The 20,251-nt window shown below is 42.0% G+C and overlaps 1 pseudogene; it reads right to left on the reverse strand.

Annotated features, from left to right (window-relative positions):
- Nucleotides 1–18,072: 18,072 nt before the first annotated feature.
- Nucleotides 18,073–18,408, reverse strand: LOC142451141 (methionine-R-sulfoxide reductase B1 pseudogene; annotated as a pseudogene).
- Nucleotides 18,409–20,251: the final 1,843 nt, after the last annotated feature.

Here is a 20,251-nt window from a genome sequence, read left to right on the forward strand (position 1 = left end):
TACTAACTAAAAGGTTGGCGGTTCAAACGCAGCCAGTACCACCATGGAAGAAAAGTCCAGCAATCTGCTCCCACAAATATCACAACCAAGAAAAGTCGATGGAGCTCAGTTCCACTCGGGAACATTACACGAGAACTTTGTAGAACAGTTTTTAAGACAATTAGTAAATGAATCTCCACTCTTCAAGAGTTGATTCTGACTCAGAGTCCCTAGCAAACACTCGATAAATGTTATAGTGGTAATAGAGGAAGATATAATGGGATGTGGATTGTAGGCAGAAACCACTTTACATTGCTCTTGTAACTTGCTTAAAAAATTTAGAAACTTCTGATTTCTTTATGCATGGGTATGGTAAATGCCACATAAGTTTAATAAAGATGTGCTACAGTTTTAAAAAGCATTTCATTTCTCTTCCCAAACTTCAGGTGTAAGCAAATGCCTTAACCCTTCTGGCAGAACACGGTTTCCTGTGCATCACCAACAGGGCTTTGTTCTGTTTGATCCCTTCAGACGCAGGCAGGAGTGATGTGAATGACAAGACCCCACGCTGCTGTCCAGAGGAATGTACTTTATGTAAGTATTTCCTTAGAAACAAAGGAGGGGGGTTTCCTTATTGACAAACCAGGACCAATAACTGATCAAAGAGGAACACTGATCAGGCTCTTCTGATGGTAACACTAAGAGGAAATGTATGACTTTCTAGCTCTTCCAGCTTGGTCAGTGATGTTTTCGAAGGGCTTCAATGATCTCCACTTGGTCCTGGGTGGCCACTCATGGGCCCTCTGTCAATCAGACATAGTGACCACATGATAGCCAACTCGTAAAGCCCTGTGACTGTAGTGGGTTATCATCAGTGTGTTGGGTTGCTAACCATAAGGACAGCGGTTCTACTCCACCGATTGCTCCTCAGGTGAAAGGGGAGTTTCTGTGACCCAGAAAGAGTTCCAGCCTTAGCAACCCAAAGTGGCAGTTCTCGTCTGTGAGTCAAATGGACCCCGTGACAGGAGGGGAGTAGTTAGAAGGGGAATTGCATTCCTGAAAAGACATGTTGAAGTCCTGACTTCCAATACCTGTGAATATGACTCTGATAGGTGGGGTTTTCCGTCAACTTAGTGCCCCTGTAAGAAAATATGGCTGGAGTCCAATCTATCAATCAGGTTAGAGCCTGATTGAGATCTCTTTGGGGGGTGTGATTTATTCATAAGCAACATAGTGGAAACCTGGTATCTCTGTCTGATCTCTTCCTTCCTGCTGGCTTGGAGAAGCATGCGGTTCCTAGGACCAGTGGCCCATGTGACCTGCTAATCCTGTTGGCACCCTGCCATGTTCCTGAGGACCTGGAATCCACATGACTAAGTTCACTGGCCGATGGCATCCCAGCTTACCATTTAACCTCCCTGCTTCATCAACTGGCAGCTGCTTGAGTCTAGAGGGGCCCCCAGAAAGCATCTGACCCATGGACTTAAGTGGACTTGTGCTGGGCCCCCTCCTTGATGTAAACCTCTTTCTTGATACAAAGCTCCTTCTTCTACATATAAGAGTGTCACTGGGTTTTTTTTTTTTCTCTCAGAAAGTCAACCTAACACAATGAGTCCATTCGTAAACAGTCTTTAGAAATATTTTCTGATGATAGGAGGCCACTCTGCAGGACGGTGGCCTCTAATCCAATAGGAGTGGTGTCCTTATAAAAGAGTAAAGGAGACACCAGGGAAAGATGCTCATATAATAATGGAACTAAGCTTTTATCTCTAAACCCAGGAACATGGAGGATGTTTAGAGGGAAGTATGACAGGTTTTCCCTCAGCCCTCAGAAGCAATCAGCATGGCTGACAGCTCGATTGAGACTCCTTAACTCCAAAATGATAAGACAATAAAAACGTATGTTCTTGTAAGCCACTAGTTTTGGGTACTATGTCACAACAGTCATAGTGAATTAATATGCTTGATATCTCTTTAATTCCTCAAATAATTCCATAACATTAATATCGTTTACCCCACATGGAAAATGTGAAGAAACAGGCACCCAGGCAAAGTGAAGTGCCTTCTCTTTGGTCCCAAATCTTAAGTGTGGTATCAGGTGAGCTCTCAATTCAGACATCTTAGTACCAATGCACAGTTTCCAGTTTCTAAGCACAGTTCAAGTTAGTGTTTGCTTTTAAGATATAGCAACGCCCAGATTCTGGTCTCGAGTTGCTGGCCTTCACCCCAAACATGAGCCCTAAAACCTCCCTCCCAGGTTAATGAACATTTTTCTGCACCAGTCTTGTCTTCCACAGCTCGCCTATGGCATTTGAGTATCTCACATGAGTTTTTCACCCTCTACCCATTTCCATCTGGGTAGCATCTATCCACTAAGTAACGGAACAATATCTCAGCAACCTGTTGGCTAGATACCGACAGCGTTTGGCGAGAATGGATAAAGCCCAGTCCCTGCCTTAAAAGAGCTTATAAACAGTAAGGAAGGAAAACAACGCAGATGCTCACAGTAAGGAAAGAGCACAGCAAGGCAAGTGCCTCAACAGCATGACAAGGATGAGCAGGTGACCAGGAACCTTCTCAGAGAGAATGTCCCCTGACATTTTTAGGCCCAGATTCTTCACCTGCAGTTCAGGGATACTACAGATCAAGTTGAAGGGAAGTCAATAAAAATCTGCAGTTGTGTAAGAAAAAAAAGCAGGATAGACACAGAATAAGCTGCTGAATATGTGCACGGACCATTGCTATGGGAACTGAACTCTTTCCAGGGAAAGAGCTCTTACAGGGGAAAAAGGAAACAACAACAAAAACAGAGCTTGATATTGATCTAGCAACATCGCAATCGAAGAACAGCAGGTCATTTCATTCCAAAAAATCTATAACACAATCAATCACTGATTAAGAATTTCTGATTATTCTTTATAAAGATGATGCAACATTTCTGTATCCCCACTAATCAACAGAGTCCCATTCGTTTTCTTTTTGGCAGACATGTTGAGGATCGATGTCTGAAGAACCAAAAGCCATGCCCGAGATGAAGCCAAGGTGGTTGTTGACTGGCTGCTGCGCTCTATCGTTGTGAAAGCAGATTGCTCTCGTGCCTAATCCCATCTTTCTTTTTAACTTGCCACAATTGGGGAAACAAAAAACAAACGAAAAACTACCAAAACGTCAATCTGTTTGCATGAGCCTAAAGAATTTTTTTAGACTCGTTACAGGAATCTGTTGAAGGACATTAGATACAATGATGTACAGGTAGTCATTGATTTATGGATTGTCTCCGCTACCTGCTAATTCATTGCTGCTGGCAGTTAGGACACTCTCCGTCTAAACTTTTGGCTCTCTCTCTTCAAATCTCAATTACTCATTGTAAACAAATGAAGAGGAAGTATGGATATTCAATGTGATTCATTGTAACAGAAGGTAGGAAACACTGGTATTAATGTAGCCTGGGACTTGCCGGCAAAGCACAACTAAATTTAGCAGCCAGTGCTATTGATTTGATTAAAAATGGTTTAAGACTTGTAAATGTCACTGGAACTTAGCAAAATGAATATTATTAAATCCTTCTGGTGATGGGGAAAACTAACAAAGGGATTTGCAGTGGTTTCTGTAATTAATTGCTCTGTCATGATTTATATTAACTTACAGTACAACTCCATTAGCTCAGACCTGTCATCTCTGCTCAAGGAACCACCAAGTAATCACTAGCACATTAAAGAATAAATTAGTTTTTGGCTTGGAGCCTAGTTGTAGACTGTTTCATTTGTGTCTGCTGTAGACATATGTACCTAATAAAGTTGGGACGAATGAGTTAAAGTACATGTATATCACTGTCAGTGGGTTATATTTTAGAAACAATATGCTTCGCATTGTTCATTGGGGCAAATGAATCATGGTATTTCCATGGCATCACCGTGTGCTCAGCATACGCCTTCAGGTAACCGGAGATGCAAAAGATTCCTTGAAAATAGGTAGGTCTCCAGAGAGTTTACCCTCTTAGCCGTCTGTGGCCTGTGGTTGTAATAATAGCTTCATGTGGTTTTTGTTAACACTTCATTACCCTAAAGTTGGATAAATTATCCTCCCGCTTCTGCCCTACGTGCAAACCCGGAGCCAAAGCCGTAGCTGCTACCACTTACCATAGATTATGGGGATTTGTAAGGGTCTATGGAATCATCTCTGACTTTGATAGTTGGATGCTGTCTTAAGCAGTGCTTGATAGAGGGCTGTTTTACATTTCAAAGAACGTTCCAGTTGCCTGGAGGGTTGTGAGCTCAAACTTGAACCACTTCCTTTTCATTTCCGGCCAGGGAAAGGGAACTTGGCACTCACGGGCCAGGATGATGACTGACACAGTGCATGGAGAAGCTGTCGGGAAGGTCCTCGGGGCGGCCCTTCAGCTCCTGGGCCCAAGAGGTCGCCGGAATCCACAAGGCTCCAAGGACAAAGTCATTTCAGCTCACAATCTCTGGGCATGGCCCAGACACTCATAATTTGTCCTGGATCGTTTCTGCAATTTGAATCATCTGATGTCAGTGATTTCCTCACAGATGCTCTGCCTGCAGAGCAAGGAGCTGGCTACCCAGGGGCTGCTCCTGCCTGGCTGAAGAGAGTGACAAATGTCCCCAATGCAGAGAGACTGCAGCCTCAGCCAGCTGGAAAACACATACATTATTGAGGAGGAGAAGAAGAGTGCTGGCTAATGTATGAAATCTAGAGCAGCGGAGTTTCGCTCCCTTAAAGGGCTCCTCGATGCCATTGTACACTTGCGAAGCTTGCTCTGGTGGCCTTGAATTTCACGGGAAAGAATTAGAACCACCCCCAGAGGATCCTTAGTCCATCTGTGCTGGGTGATTTGGACACATCTCCTACTTTCTGGCCAGTAGGGGACAAAGTAAAAGAAACATGTACTTCCCTTGAAATGAAGTTGAAGCGCGTTATTCTAAAAGTTGGTGGGGAAGGAGGGAAAGAAAATCAATGAGGGAGCATGCTAACCGGCAGCATGGCAGCAAAAATGTTATGGTTCAAGGTAGACAAACAGTTTTTCTTTTTTAGGGGGAGGGTGGGAATACAGATTATTTTTCTGAATATGCATTTTGCTAAATAGCCAAGGAAGAAGTACATGGTCACAAAGCTAACTGTTCTACGAAATGCTCAGCTCTGTCCTGTGAGGGCACGACGATAATAATTCCCAATATGTGAGCAGGATCCAAAACACTGTCAGCAAAATCACCTCCCGTTATACGAATTCTCATGTTTTTTAAAGGAGGTTTTACCACAAACTTGATCCTAATAGATCAGCAATTAGAGATTGACCCCCATAGAAGAAGCCTCACACTTGACTTTCATAGCAATGCCAGCCAGCATTGAATGCATCGTTAGCATGAAGTGAAACATTTCATCGCCGCTCGAAGAAGAGTGAAGAAAATGGGAAAGAGAGTCGGAGTGAAGCCGGGTGAACGAGTCAATTATTTAGTCTGCCACCACGATGAGTCTGACTGATTACTGAGGATGACATCGCCTCCCTATTTTCAGGTGTATCGTTGCTTTCTGAGCAAAATTGATCCTTTCAGGGAGAAGTCACCGGCTCCTCTGTAAATCTGAATTAAGACACAGTGCACAGAACACAGAGAATCCTTTCCTTGGGCAGTGCTTTGTGAGCCTTGTCCTTTTGTTTATGCTTTCCCAAAGGTACAGGAAGTATCACACCTATTCGAATCGGAGGTTCTCCCTGGCCCAAAGAAGAAACACGTGGAGATCAATCATCTACATTTCCTCATCTTTCTGAAATGGACAACATAGAGGCGACTGTATTATTTAACTAGATTCAAAAATAGAAGTGATTCAGAAAGCGCTGACAATTTCCTCTTTCATAGTCTTGTGATCTGACACCTAGTAGGATTTGGAAAACAATAATCTAGAAAGAGAATTTAAAATTATCATTCTTGTCCTTTTGTTTCTCCTAAATGGTGGCCAGTTTTTGTGTGTTTGACCACTTCAAACACATTACTGAGCTTTGTCCCTGTTTTTTCCCCTTCCCCTTTGAGCTCTGGCGGAAGTTTCACAGGCAGGGTTGAGCCCCAAGGCCTTCAGTAAAGCAAATGTTTCATTTTCAGCGGAGCCCACGGATCCCATTCAGGGGCACTCCGTTCACTTCTAGATTTAAAGAGCAGCTGCGTCTCCCCGGTTGCTACAGATGATCCTATGTACAAAGTTAACAAAATGCAGCTCGGACAATGGATTTGATCTCTGCAGCAGGGAAGCGGTACTTTTCAAATCCAGCTCTTTCTGGTTCCAACAAATTATAAGTCCCTGAAAAGATCCAGTGACCCTTTTAAAGTATGTTTGTTGAACAAGCTCAGAGGTGATCGTATGATTTAGTGTATTAGCATTTTACCAGGTACCAGGACCCAGGACAGACCATCAATGGATACAGGCTCGCTCAGTTAGCAGCATTTAAGGGATCGAGGAACTCTGCATAAAGTACTTATTCAAGCACTTTCATCTGAAGGAGAGGTGCTGATATATGAACATACACAAGCACTATGGAGACACACAAAATAACAAAACTCTTTCTTAATCATAAGGATGCTCTTTATATCTGTTCTTCATCTACTTGATGAGGTGGGGAAAGACATTTTTATTAGCAATCTTAAATTAGCTTATATTACCATCCTTGGAAAACATATTCAAGAACACAAAATACATATAATAAATAGGTCATTCTCATGGGAAACATGGTGCCATCTATTATGCTTGTCAGCTTGTCCACCTACTACAAAGACTAATGTCATATCATGGTCATCTTGTGGTGACAGATGTAGCAGTGAGGTGCGTGCCATTTACACATGCATCACAAAAACATTCAAAAGATATTCAACAGTTCAAGTCTAGAAATGAATGCTTTTTCATTTTCACTGGATGATGTCAAAAAAACAGGCGAACACACATTTTTTCCAATTAGGTAACACATGTGGGAACCCAAGTTGACGAGTGTTATGTGTCTGATTTAGTGCAATAATCTTGTACTGCCTATTAAACATTGGCGTCCCTGGCCAGCTGGTCTGACAACCCAGCCTTTAGCCTGACTCTGCCTTTCTTCTTCAAAGTCAACGAAAGGTCTTTGTTGGACCTTTCCTGACTAGCAAAGAGTCACGGTCCTCCCTCTTGACAAAATAATTCCAACTGCATATTTATTTCCACATCTTACCGTAAATAGATGTATGTCCTTAATTATTTATGTGAACTCACAAGAAATGATTTTTTTTGGAGTCGCTATCTGTGCCCATTCAGGGATCTGGACTTTTATGTTAAAACCAACCCTCTGGGCATGAAATAAAAATTAATTAAAACTATTATTCAGCGAAGACTAAATCTAAATATCATAAAAGGCAAACACCTCATCTCCAATTTACAATAGCTACATCTTTGGTCACATTGGTGCGTATCCACGGATCGATGTTGACACTGGGAGTCATATGCTGACTAAGATGAGCGTCCAAAAGAGGGTCTCCAGTGGCAGAGGGTAGAGTGCCAAAGAAAACGCTTACTGTTTTTAGGGTTAAAAACAAACACACCTATGCATGAGGCTATTTATACACAGAGTTATAGAAAATGAGTGTGATGACCGTAAACTAAGAAAATCATAAACCAAACAAAAGGTGTTTCAAAACAGAGTCATACAGACATATGACTAAGGACAGAAAAATATTCATAAAATATTCTAAAATGCTTAACTAATTAATCATACACAGATTTTGCTGTGACTCAAAAGAATAGTGAAAAAGTGGGATGTTGTTGGATGCCTTTTTTCTGTATGAAACACCTTATACTTGAAGAGGAAATATAAAAGATCTGCTACGTGGATTCATTTAGGCGGGCGCTGGGAAAAATAGTCATGAGTTTACGATTGACACAGGTCAGTCAGCCTCCTTGGCTACAATAGCTCCAAAGGCCCTCCCCCCTGACTTGAAACCAGGGCTGTCCTCAGAAGAGAATTCCAAAGGAAGAATGTGGTGAATGAACGCAACAAAAATGTGGATACATACTTAACCATTCCCTTCCCTGCAAGTCCATGTCTCCACAACCTTTCCCGAGTATCCCGGTATTTATTTCCATGTTTTATCTTAGATATGTCTGTATTTATGTTTATGAGTTCACAGCTAGAAATACACCTCAAAGCACATACACTCTTGTAATAATGAATCCTATGCTAAATAAAAAGACGACTAACATATACTGGGATTTGGTGTTGGTAGTTAATAGTAAAGATGGGTAGTTAGTTAATAGTATTGCTGTAGGAATCAGGCTTAAACCCATACCTATAAGATTTTGATAGAGTTACAATCTCCCAGAGCTACAATCCAAAATAAAATACACCTTATATTGTTTTTAATTAATCCTTTTATTGGGAGCCTTTACAGATAAAACATTGCATAGTTCAATCACATGCAGCAGTGTTGTAAAACTGCTACCACAATCAGTTTCAAAACATTTTCTTTCCTCTTGAACTCCTTGATATCTGCTCTGCTATCCACTCCCTCTCCCACCCTACCCCCCAGGAGCCCCCTTTTTGGCCATATCTTACACAATCCAATATATCCATTCACACAAATTCTATTGCTTGATCCCATCAATGGCATTCGACAGTCATTGATGTTATCACCTCTCTAATCCTCCCTTCCCCCATCCCTCTCTTCCCCGACCCTCGGTGAACTGCTACTCCTGTTACTGTTTCTAATCATGAGTGTCTGTGGGGAAAGGTATCAGAAGTTCAAACCCAAGTACCCATATTGGTGTGAAGGGGTGTGAATGTAGTAGAGACCCAAAACCTACCTGTAAGATAACTGGACAGACTCTCACAGAAGGGATGATAAATCCAGGGTGTGGCATAGCACTGATGAACCACATACCCATCCTCTAGTTCAGTGGTTCTCAACCTTCCTAATGCCGCAACCCTTTAGTAGAGTTCCTCATGTTGTAGTGACCTCCCCCAACCATAAAATTATTTCTGTTGTTACTTCATAACTGTAATTTTGCTACTGTTATAAATCAGGCAACTCCTGTGAAAGGGTCATTTGATCCCCAAAAGGATCATGAGCCATGGGTTGAGAACCACTGCTCTAGTTCTTTAATATTCCCTAACCTTACTATTATGGTTTTTATTTGATTTACCTCATTGTTCATGTCAGATTGCATAGGTTCATTTGTATATTTAAGATCATTGAATACATGCAAGCAAAGACAGATAACCCTTCCTGTGTTGTTTTGAAAGAGTCTTGATGGTGCTGGGGGACAAGCATTGAACTGCTAACCTCAAGGTCAATAACTGAAGCCTATCAGTTGCTCACAGGAGAAAGCGCCTGCTCCCGTAAAGATGTACTATCTTAGCAATCCTTTATAGGTTCTTTATGAGTCAGAATACAAGGAGCCCTGGTGGTATAATGGGTTGCATCCTGTTACCACCAAAGCAAAACCAACTCACTGTCATCGAATCAATTCTGGCTCACAGTGACCCTGTAGGACAGGGTAGACGGACTTTCTGAGTTTCTGAAACCTCATCTTTCTCCCCTGTAGCAGCTGGCGGTTTTAAACTGCTGACCTTTCAGTTAGCCACCCAACGTGTAGCCCACTATACTACCAGGGACCAGTTCCTGGAAATAGTTGTCATGCTTGGTAAAGTAAACTGGCAGGAAAAATAAAGACGGCCTTCAATGAGATAGATTGACGCAGTGGGCTGCAAAAAAGGGGCTCAAATCTAATAGCTGCGAGGCTGGCCCCATGCAGGGGAGTGTCTCTCTCTGTAATAGTCAGGGCCACTATGAGTCAAGACTGACTTCAAGGCTCCTAAAAGCAGTTGAAATTGACATGATGGCAATGAGTATGTTGTTCTGAGAAGCACTCAACATTATGACTATAGATGGAAGCAGAGATTTCAATTTTGCTATTTAAAAAGATAATACTTATTGTAAATGATCTTGGGCTATATCTCCATGTCTTATTCTTCTGTGTAAGTGGTTCTCTGTGTACACAGGTGCCAAGGTGATTCTTGTCTATGATTTCATTTTGTCCACGAGTGTTTAAGGGGGCAATTTTGTTATGAGCAACTTCAAACACTTAAAACATCAATTACAAGATAGCAGAGCAGGCATATTTCTCTCTGATAATGACTCAAGACATGGAGTGATTAATTTATTGCATGGGTTAGCTGCATGCCTGGGGTCATTTTGGGGTCCTTGATCAACTGGGATTGAAAGAAATATGAAGATAGTTCCAGAATTGATGCTGATCTAAGGGCATGAAGGGAGAAAGGGGGGGGGTGAGAATGAACATTAATGTGTAAAAGTAGTAGGGGGGCGTTCCAGAGGGGATTGTGACCCTGAGTGCACATCTCTTCTTGATATGACTGATCCATTGAATTGTATATTAATTATAACTCAGTCAAAAAAGGTTTCTCTCATAATTGTATAGAGTGATTAAAGCCCTACCATTTTAGCCATTTATTTATTCAACAATGCTTTCCTAACTGGCTAATATGTTCTAGAGACAATGTTAACTATTGATGTTGGGTGCTATTAAGCTGGTTTCCATTCACAGACACCCTGTGAGTGACAGAATGAAACACTGCCCAGGCCTGCATCATCCTCACAAATGTTACGATGTCTGAGTCCACTGTGGTCGCCACTGGGTCCATCCCTCTCATGGAGGGCCTTCCTCCTTTTCACTCACCCAGGGATTGGTCCCTCCTGGTAACATATCCAAAGCACATGAGACAAAGTCTTTCCATTCTCCCTTCTAAGGATCATTCTTGCTGTACTTTTCCCAGCAGATTTATTCATTCGTTTGACAGTTTATCTTCAATACTTTGCGCTCATACTATAATTCAAATGCATGAAGTCTTCTTTGGTCGAGCTTTCACATGCCTGTGAAGCAATGGAAAATCCCATGCCTCAGGCAACGCACACGTAGTCCTCAAAGTAACAGCTCTGCCTTTGAACGCTAAAAAGGTCCTTCTACAGCAGATTTGCCCAATGACATTTTACATCGTAATACAATGTATTTACATCAGCCTGTTTCCTGACTACTACTTCCACCAGTGTGCACTGTGGATCTGCGGAAACTAGGATCCTTGACAAACTCAGTACTTTCTCCATGGGTCATGGTGCTTTTTGGTCCAGTTGGGAGGATCCTTGTTTTCTTTATTATGTTGAGTTGTAATCCATTCTGAAGGCTACAGTCCTTGGTCTTCATCAATAAGTGCTTCAAGACCATTTTGCTTTCAGTAAGTTAAGATGGTGTTATCGGCGTAGTACAGATTGCTGATGAGTCTTCCTCCCTAAATGACATGATCACTTTGTCTTTAAGGACTTCAGGATCTAGCAATGGAGATACATACAAACTGCCATGCATTATAAAGACAGAATAAAAGTGGTTTGTGATAAAATTGTCTCTGGTTGGCACCAAATGGCTGGGCATTTGACAATAACTTAAAGGTTAGCATTTTGAACCCACCCAGAAATTCTTCTGAAGTAAGATGTGGCAATCCACTATCAAAAGACCCCAGCCTGGAAAATCCTCTGGACGGTGATGCTCTGCACACATGCATCGGCCCAATGGCAAATGGCTTGGTTTGATTATAGAATAACCCATACGCTGATGGAGGAGGGATGAATTTCCAAGCAAAGTTCATAAAGTACATCACAAAAGCACTAAGTGTGACTTGAGCTTTCCACAATGAATCAAGCTTTAAACGTCCGTGGAAGAGATTTCTGCAACAAGAAAAATCCTGGAGCCCCAACAATAGCAAGGATTGTGTGTTGTTAGGGACAAAAGCTACTGGATAGATGCCAGGGAGAAGAAAGAGGAGTGGTAAATCATTAGGGTACAAATAATGAAGGTTGATTCGTAGCATGTTAAGGAGCCAAGAATCAATGAACATGCATGTTTTATTGTCCAAGATTACCAGGCAGTTCTCATGGCACACTGGGTTTGAGAATCCCCAATCTCACCACGAACGTTTAACTGAACAGAGTGGGAATATAGACACCACCACCATCTGCTCCCTGATACGATATACCTCAGAACTCCAGACGAATCTGGGAGCTCTTCAGTTTGGGCACGATCGTTTCCTTAAAGGTAAGTTAATGTCTAAAAGGCAACCACCTGCGCAATACAAACTGAAGTGGAGTACTGGCACCTTTCCAGGAATCTGAGAGAGAATAAGTCAGAATAAAAAAAAATCACGCACTGACCTACATTATTTTCTGTTCTTATCCATGGAATATAGGTTATACAAATGTCTCACCTTTCTACTACTAAAGTGTGTCTGATACTATAACTCTTAAATATCTTAAGACATTGCATTAGACTGCTTTATTTTCTTAAGAATTGTACATCTTTTCATATATATATACCCTTCTGAGGGTCAGCTGAAATACTATTCAGAAGCCCAAAGTTATTAACTCATTTTCCTTTATTATAATTTATTTACTAGAACTTTGACTCACATGGTTTTCGGTGGCTGGTTTATCAGATATAGCTCAGCAAGGTGCTCTTCTTAGGCACCCTTAGGTGGACTTGAACCTCCAACCTTTTGGTTAGCCACCGAGTGTATTCAAGGTAGTCACCATCCAGGGACTGTGAGCTCATCTGACTACACCTCACAAAACGATTGTAAAAGGAGGTTTAATAGAGAATGTTTGCATGGACTTTCTAAATGTGGAATGTTACGGAATACAAAATATAGCTAAGTTTTCTAGATCATAACTTCCAGTTGACTATGCTACTTTGCAACTCATCTAAAACATTTTCTTTCTTCTTATTTCAAATTGCCCTCACCATCACAGGGCCCTATGAACTCAGTGCCTCCAATGGTTTGATTAAAATTGGTTGTTAAAAGTGAAGATCAGAGATCCCTTTGCCATTCACTCCCTGCTTCAGCGGCTTCTTGGCTTTACAGGAGGCTCATTAATAGACCAGCTTGCCCAGTTTGTCATCTGTTTCATTATGCAAAATATATACTTTTCAATTACTTCTCCTGTGTGAAAATCTTATAACTTTAAGCTGATATAATGATTTCTTTGGGTTTCCTCTCAACCTCTGAATGGCACAGCTTACCTCAAAGCTCAACTGGGGGTAGAATACTTGGAAGCCCTGATGGGAATTAATTTCAATGTAATGATCTTTATGTCCCCATTAAAATGGAAGTGAAATGCTTATAAAGCTGACCAGTAGGGAAAACCTAGTATTGACCTCAAAGGAAGAGGGGGAAAATGTTTAAAGTTTTCTTTAAAAAAATCTATTTGACACAGAACAAAGAGAAATGATTCCTAAAATAAAGCTTTGGTTTTCGCCACTAATTTTACATAACGAACAGAGTGGGAAAAGTTAGAACAGGGTCCTCTCATTTTCCAGTGGTGTTAACTATAAAGTTAAATCTTTCAGAACCATGGTAATTGGAATGGCAGACACACATACACAGAGAGCGAGAGAGAAGTGAACCTTAACAGCATAAAAATAATGATATTTGTCAGATAGCTGTGATTACACATTCAAAACATGCTTCCTTCATTCACTTTCTAATTCTCCTCAATAGAAGAATTTGGATCCCTCAAGTGTTGCCCAAATGTAAGTCTTTCTGGCTACCTTCTCTGTAGATTCAGCCCCATTTACATGTCTATGACTCCACATGCCAGGCCCCCATAACATTTGGGTGCATCGGTCTGTATATCTTACTGCATCTGACTCCAAAATATAATCGTTTCTGCTGATTTCATGTGTAATACATGTTTAAAAATATGTCTGAGAGCCACCAATAATTAGCTACTTATTAGGAGAAGCCAGAAAAAGCAAGTCAGAAGGATTCCCCTGTGTTGTCATGATTCTTCACTGCAGAAACAAGCAGACAGTTCTGGCCCCAAACTGCCTTTGCAAGATTTCAGGAGAGCTACAGCTTTCTCAAGACACTTCACTGTCATCTTAGATTTCTGCTAATCAATGCCCAAAATCATGATAATAAAAATGCATCACTTATACAATTGTGCATAGCAACCTAGCGAGAAGAAAATTTATGTTTAAAGAAGGCAGAAAAGCCATCGGATTTTGCATCTCTGAGATCTCATCTTGAATCCAATCAGATGCCAGAAATAAAGGAATTACTTATGCACACATATGCATGTGTATTTATCTATTTATTTATAATGTATGCTTTAATCTCTCAATTTGACACTTAAGGCACAAAGGAACTAGGATACACTTAGAGGTGCTCCTTTCAAGCCAGGAACTGTCTTGAAAGTCCATTTTCATATTCTACATCGCCTGTATTGAACTTGATACCGAGCAGAAATGACCAAATAAAGAAGGACCCGAGAGAGAAGATAAATATGCAAGGGAAGGCAATTCAAAGTTCTAAAGGGTCTAAAAAGAATCCAAGATAGTCGTGTATGGTCAACGGTTTCAGGGGGAAGCCTAGGAAAGCCCTGGATGTCCCAGCAGGGTTAGAAAGTATCATATCCAAGGTCTCTGAAACGAGGCAGAAGGTAGAGGAAGAAGTAAACAGCATTAATGGAAGACATCAGTCACTCAGTTGATGCGGAGTCAATTCCAACTCATCATGACCCGCTGTGACCTGGAGATCTGTGCTTCATAGGATATTCAATGGTTGCTTTTGAATGTAGTTCACCAGTTCTATCCTCCCACATGCCTGTGGTGGATTTGATCTTCCAATCTTTTATTCGTTTCCAAGCACTATACACATATACTTCAAACCCTCTTACTCTTGGGATGACTTTAGGAAAAAATTAGTTCATATCTCTGATCTCAGTTTTTCTCCTTTGAAAAATAGAAAGAAGAATGATGAACCATCAGTCTACTCGAGAGTGTACCTTTCTGCTTTGCTATCATAATGAATAATTATTCAGGTAATTAAACAGATCTAATGTGTGTGTTTGCATATTCAATGTTCATAATTTAGATAGAAGGTAATACTATTTAAAATAAATGCTTGCCACTAAACCAACTTCACAATAATCCTGATGCCTATTTTCTCTTATTAAAAGAATCATTTGACATGCGTTCTGTTTAAGCATCGGAATTAAATAGAGTATTTGACAAAACATAAGTGGTGTTCATAATTGAAATATTTCCTAGTAATTTATTAATTATATTTAGAATTGAATCACATCCATTTAGTATATTTCCTGCCACGACAGACCACGTGCACCGACAAACTTACTGACACAGTCGCTGTGATGCTTACACACAGAAACAGGATGTCAAAAATTCCCTGCAATTGTGAGTGATAAAATAGGCAGTGTCTGGAAATGAGAATGCTATTACCAAAAGTGCTTCATCAGTGACTAGAGGAGGCTGGCAGTGTGCAGGCTCCAATAGGTTCAGTGTGATTGACTATGACACATGAACGCAGCAAGAATCAGCACCCATCCAGGGGCTGGCCCTGCCTTTTCCCAGCAAATTATGGATGGACCCTCTGTCTGACCGGAAGGGAACCTTGCTTGCATTCAGTTCACCGAGATAATCCAGGTGATGCTAGCTGAGACAAGTCTGGTGGAAGAGGGGTAACAACATTTGTTAAACCCACTTCACTTTTTTTTCTATGTAATTAGCCAGAGAGACTACACTTTGGCTTGCCAGATCTGTCTGAAGTCAGCAGAAGCAACCCAAATTCAGAATGATACCCCTATTACTCAGAAGTAAGCAATAATGAACCTAAGTAAGCAGATATTAAGAGGGCCGTAGTATAATTAATAATAAGTTAGCTTTCTATCAAAACACCCATGCAGGAACATGAAGAGACAAATAGCCAAATGCACATCAGTAGGAGAATGAATTCAATTATTCTTGTATATCCTCACAGTGGAAATCATACCTTGCTTAAAAACCACGAAACCCCAGAGTAGCTCAGGTCATGGATGGACCTGGAGAACATCATGCTGAGTGAAAGTTGTCAATCACAGAAGGTCAAATATTATGAGACCACTGCTACAAGGTGAAATTTGCATATTTTTAAAATAACGATTTCCATACAAAGGGAAGAGATTTTGAAGACTGACAAGGAGGGGAGGGCAAGGGAAAGGACAAAACAAGGGACTGGTGTGCTGACGGGGTTTAACTTAGGTGTAATGGGAGACAGCATTCCACCAGAGGGAGAGGAGAAATCAAGGAGTGTGTGAACGCTGATCAGTAGTTCCAACTATGGAACACAAAGTGGACGATCTGAAATGTAAACCTCACCCAATGCACAATAAAAAAGAAAACAAACAAGAAACTCCAGTGCATGAGAGGCACTCTCCTAAGTAAAAAGGTGACCAGATTTTAACACTGGAAAGAATGCACGACAAACCAGGGTATACGGTTTTCGGCTGCCATGTGGCTATTTTGCCAAGATATGAGTTTTATCAATGGTGTCCCGTGGGTGTCCCACTTTACCAATGTTAAAATCTGATCACCTTACTAAGTTATGTGAAAGATTTAAATAAAAATATTCAGTGCCTTGCCCTCAGAAACTCAGCATTTACATGATGTCAAAACTTGCTCTCAGAACTTAAATATACAAGAAGATAACTATCAGTCAATTTTGGTTCAGCTATGCCAGGGATTCTCCAACTTTTTAAAAAGGGGGCCAGTTCACTGTTCCTCAGATCGTTGGAGGGCTGAACTATAGTTTTTTTTAAAAAACTATGAACAAAATTCCTATGCACTCTGCACATTTTTTTCATATTTAAAAATGGTTTATTAACCACCACAAAGCATTAAGGAATGAAGAACACTAATTAATTTTGGTTCAGTTGAGTGGGATAGTAGTCTTTCATTTTTTAAAAACATTTTATTAGAGACTCATACAACTCTTATCACAATCCATACATATTAAAACATATCTATACATTCTTTGCCCTCATCAATTTCAAAGCATTTGCTCTCCACTTAAGCCCTTTGCATCAGGTCCTCTTTTTTTCACCCTCCCGCCCCGCTCCCCACTCCTTCATGTGCCCTTGATAATTTATAAATTATTATTTTGTCATATCTTGCCCTGTTCCACATCTCCCTTCACCCCCTTTTCTGTTTTCCATCCCCCAAGGAGGAGGTCACATGTAGATCCTTGTAATCGGTTCCCTCTTTCCTGGATTCCCTGTGCTTCCAGCTCCTTATCTGCACCAATGTACATCCTCTGCTCTATCCAGGCTTGCAAGGTAGAATTCGGATCATGATAATTGGTGGGGGAGGAAGCATTTAGGAACTGGAGGAAAGCTGTATTCTTCATTGGTGCTACATTGCACCCTGACTGACTCATCTCCTCCCCTTGCCCCTCTGCGAGGGGATCTCCAGTGGCCGACAAATAAGGGTGGAGACAGACCCAGTCATGGACACGGCGGCCTGCTGGGTCTCCTTGCTTTATTAGTTTCCAGCCGATCAGTTCAGAAAGTTGGTGAGAGTGAGACCACCACCAGGAACACTAGACTTACTCTCCCGGGGCAGTCTTGGCAGGTACAGACTGTGGGACAAGACCGCCCAGGATCCACCGGGGACTGGTAGGAAGACCATGGATCAGTGGCTGCTCCCCCACACAGATGGAGACCTGGGACTCAGGGGCTGTGCAATGGGCCTGCATATCCCAGCAGATCACAGACCCTCAGTGCCCTGGTGAGCCTGGAAGGATTTGTCCAGAGCGATTCATGCAGTGACCGGGCTGGAGCCACCGATTGGGACATGGCCTTGTAGTGGTTGCATCTGCTCACACAACTTAGGGGGTCAGCACGTGCCATGGTGAGGGCTGGAGCCCCTTTGGGAATTAGAACTCCTAGGGGTCAGACCAGACAGGCAGGAGGGGCCACCAGGCTGAGGAGAGAAACCAAGGGTGTTATGTCTCTCAAGACACAGACACCCTAAGACCAGAGTCCCAGCCTCGAGCCTCAGAGGCCAAGGTGAACCAGCTCTCGGTCCCATCCAGGCACAGGGGGTAGGGTCATCAGGAAACACTGCCCTGTCATCCAGCCCTCCCCCGCCTGAAGGCCAGTAGGCTGTAGTTCTAAAGGGGGGTGACCGATGCCTGTGGCTGCTTGGGGTGGGGCTGCCCGCTTACTTCCCCTCAGAGGCAGGTTTGTTGTTGCCTTTGGGGATGAACTTCAGGGAGCTGCTGAATATTCAGAAGCAGGACTGCCCCCCCCTTGGGGCATCACTGAAGAACTCGTGGCCAAGCCCGTGGCTGGATTTCCCGCAGGACACCTTAAAGGCATCGGGCTGATTGCGCTCCGGCCGCTCGGCAGCACTATCATCGTGGATGGTCCCCGTGAAGGCTGGCCACGGCGACGAGGAGCGGCTGGAGAGCAGCTCGCCGCACTTGGCACACACGGAGACAGCGGGTTCACAGTGATTCTGGAAAACCTCGCCCCCGGAGAAGCTGCAGAAAGACATTGTGCCACCAGGTTCCCGTCCCGCTCTCACACTCCGACAGCTCCGAGTGCACCGACCCCACCGCACAGATCTTATTTTGAAGTAAAAAAACAAACGGGCAAAAACACCCGGCAGGCCAGATAAATGTCGTAGGCAGGCCGCATGTGGCGGGTGGGGGGGGGGACAATTTGAGGAACCCTGAGCTATGCTGTACTAACAAATAACCCCAATATCTCAACATCTTACTAAAACAAGGGTAATTTCTTGCTCTTGTTACATACTCATTGAGGGTCAGCTTTCTCGCTGTTCCATGTCTTCAGGTCAAGGCCCAACCTGATAGAGCAACCCTTACTTGGCATCTTGTTGATCTTGTTGGAGAGGCCAAAGCAAATGGAGAAACCCGAAAATAGGTTTTAAATCTTGTTTGTGCCACATGTTATTTCTTGGGTTACTGACTTGTCTGGTTTGCTTAGGACTTTCCAGGGGATGGACAACAGAAAAGTGGGTGAAGAGACCACGGGCAGTGTAAGATATGACAAAATAATAATAATTTATAAATTACCAAGGGTTCATGAGGCAGGGGGAGCGGGGAGGGGGGGGAATATGAGGAGCTGATATCAAGGGCTCTAGTAGAAAGCAAATGTTTTGAGAATGGTGATGGCAACAAATGTACAAATGTGCTTGACACAATGGATGGATGGATTGTGATAATGGATGGATGGATGGTGTTGTACAAGCCCCCAATAAAATGATTTTTTTTATTTAAAACTTAAAATCCTGGGATATTCTCAGACACAGGTACACTGGAAACATTGATCATAATGTCTCACTTTCACTCACATGCTCTTGTTCAATGTAACTCATCAGCCACTTTGAGTTCAGCATTGTATAGCTATTTAGTTGTCCTGCGGAAGGGAACTAACTGCATAAAGTCGGAGAGCCGAGCCTGATGCTGATGTCATTGAAGCACCATGCTACAGTCTTCTGCTACAAGGGGGGGGGGTGGAAAGGGGCAAAAAAGTTTTTGAAAAACAATACAATTGATCATAACTACAAAGTTAATAAAAGACATGTATAAATCCAACACCAAATTTGGGTTGAAAGTAGCTGTTTTCCTAATATAAATTTAAAAAAAACAATGCTACTCTTTTGGTGGTCACATTCAAATGAATAAAACAGCCAAATGAACCACCATTAATGAATCATATGATAAATAAATTCACTCCAGATCTCTAGCTTCCTAAGATATTTGGGTTTATACCTGTTGTCTAGTTTTAATTATTAATAGCTTTGTTTAGTTTGTTCACTACATCACCCTACATCTTCAGCACCTTGAAGAATTCCTGGCACATCGTAGGTAATAAATAAATACTTCTGGAGTACACGGTAGCATAAGATGCACATAATAAGCACACTTAATTTAGTGGATTGGTTCTGGGTGAGAGAGTTTGTTTCTACACTGCAGACACCCAGGATATAAAACCTATTCTAATTTCTTAATTTTGTAAGAAATTGAACCTTAAAATAAAAATTAAAGTGCAATCTTTTCTCCAAAGTCTTACCATTCCATGCTGTTTATGAATGTAACCAATTGGTAAGGAAAACCAGAGATCTAATGTAGCTCTTGATGACTACCAGAAAGGAATCTACACTCTGCAGTTGACTTTTGGTACAAGGCTTTCTAAAGCATGCTTTCTAGACCAGGTAGAGGTCAAGGAGGGCATAGAACAAGCCACCCCAAATCTCAGTGTCTTCAACCGACCACCACATGGGACTTCTTATAGGCCTATGAATTGACTGAGTGCCTCTATTAATTTTAACCAGGGCTAAGTGATCTCTACTGGGTTTATATATGAGTGTGTAG

This window comes from Tenrec ecaudatus, chromosome 6 (genome assembly GCF_050624435.1).
Source record: "Tenrec ecaudatus isolate mTenEca1 chromosome 6, mTenEca1.hap1, whole genome shotgun sequence".
Lineage (NCBI taxonomy): Eukaryota > Metazoa > Chordata > Mammalia > Afrosoricida > Tenrecidae > Tenrec > Tenrec ecaudatus.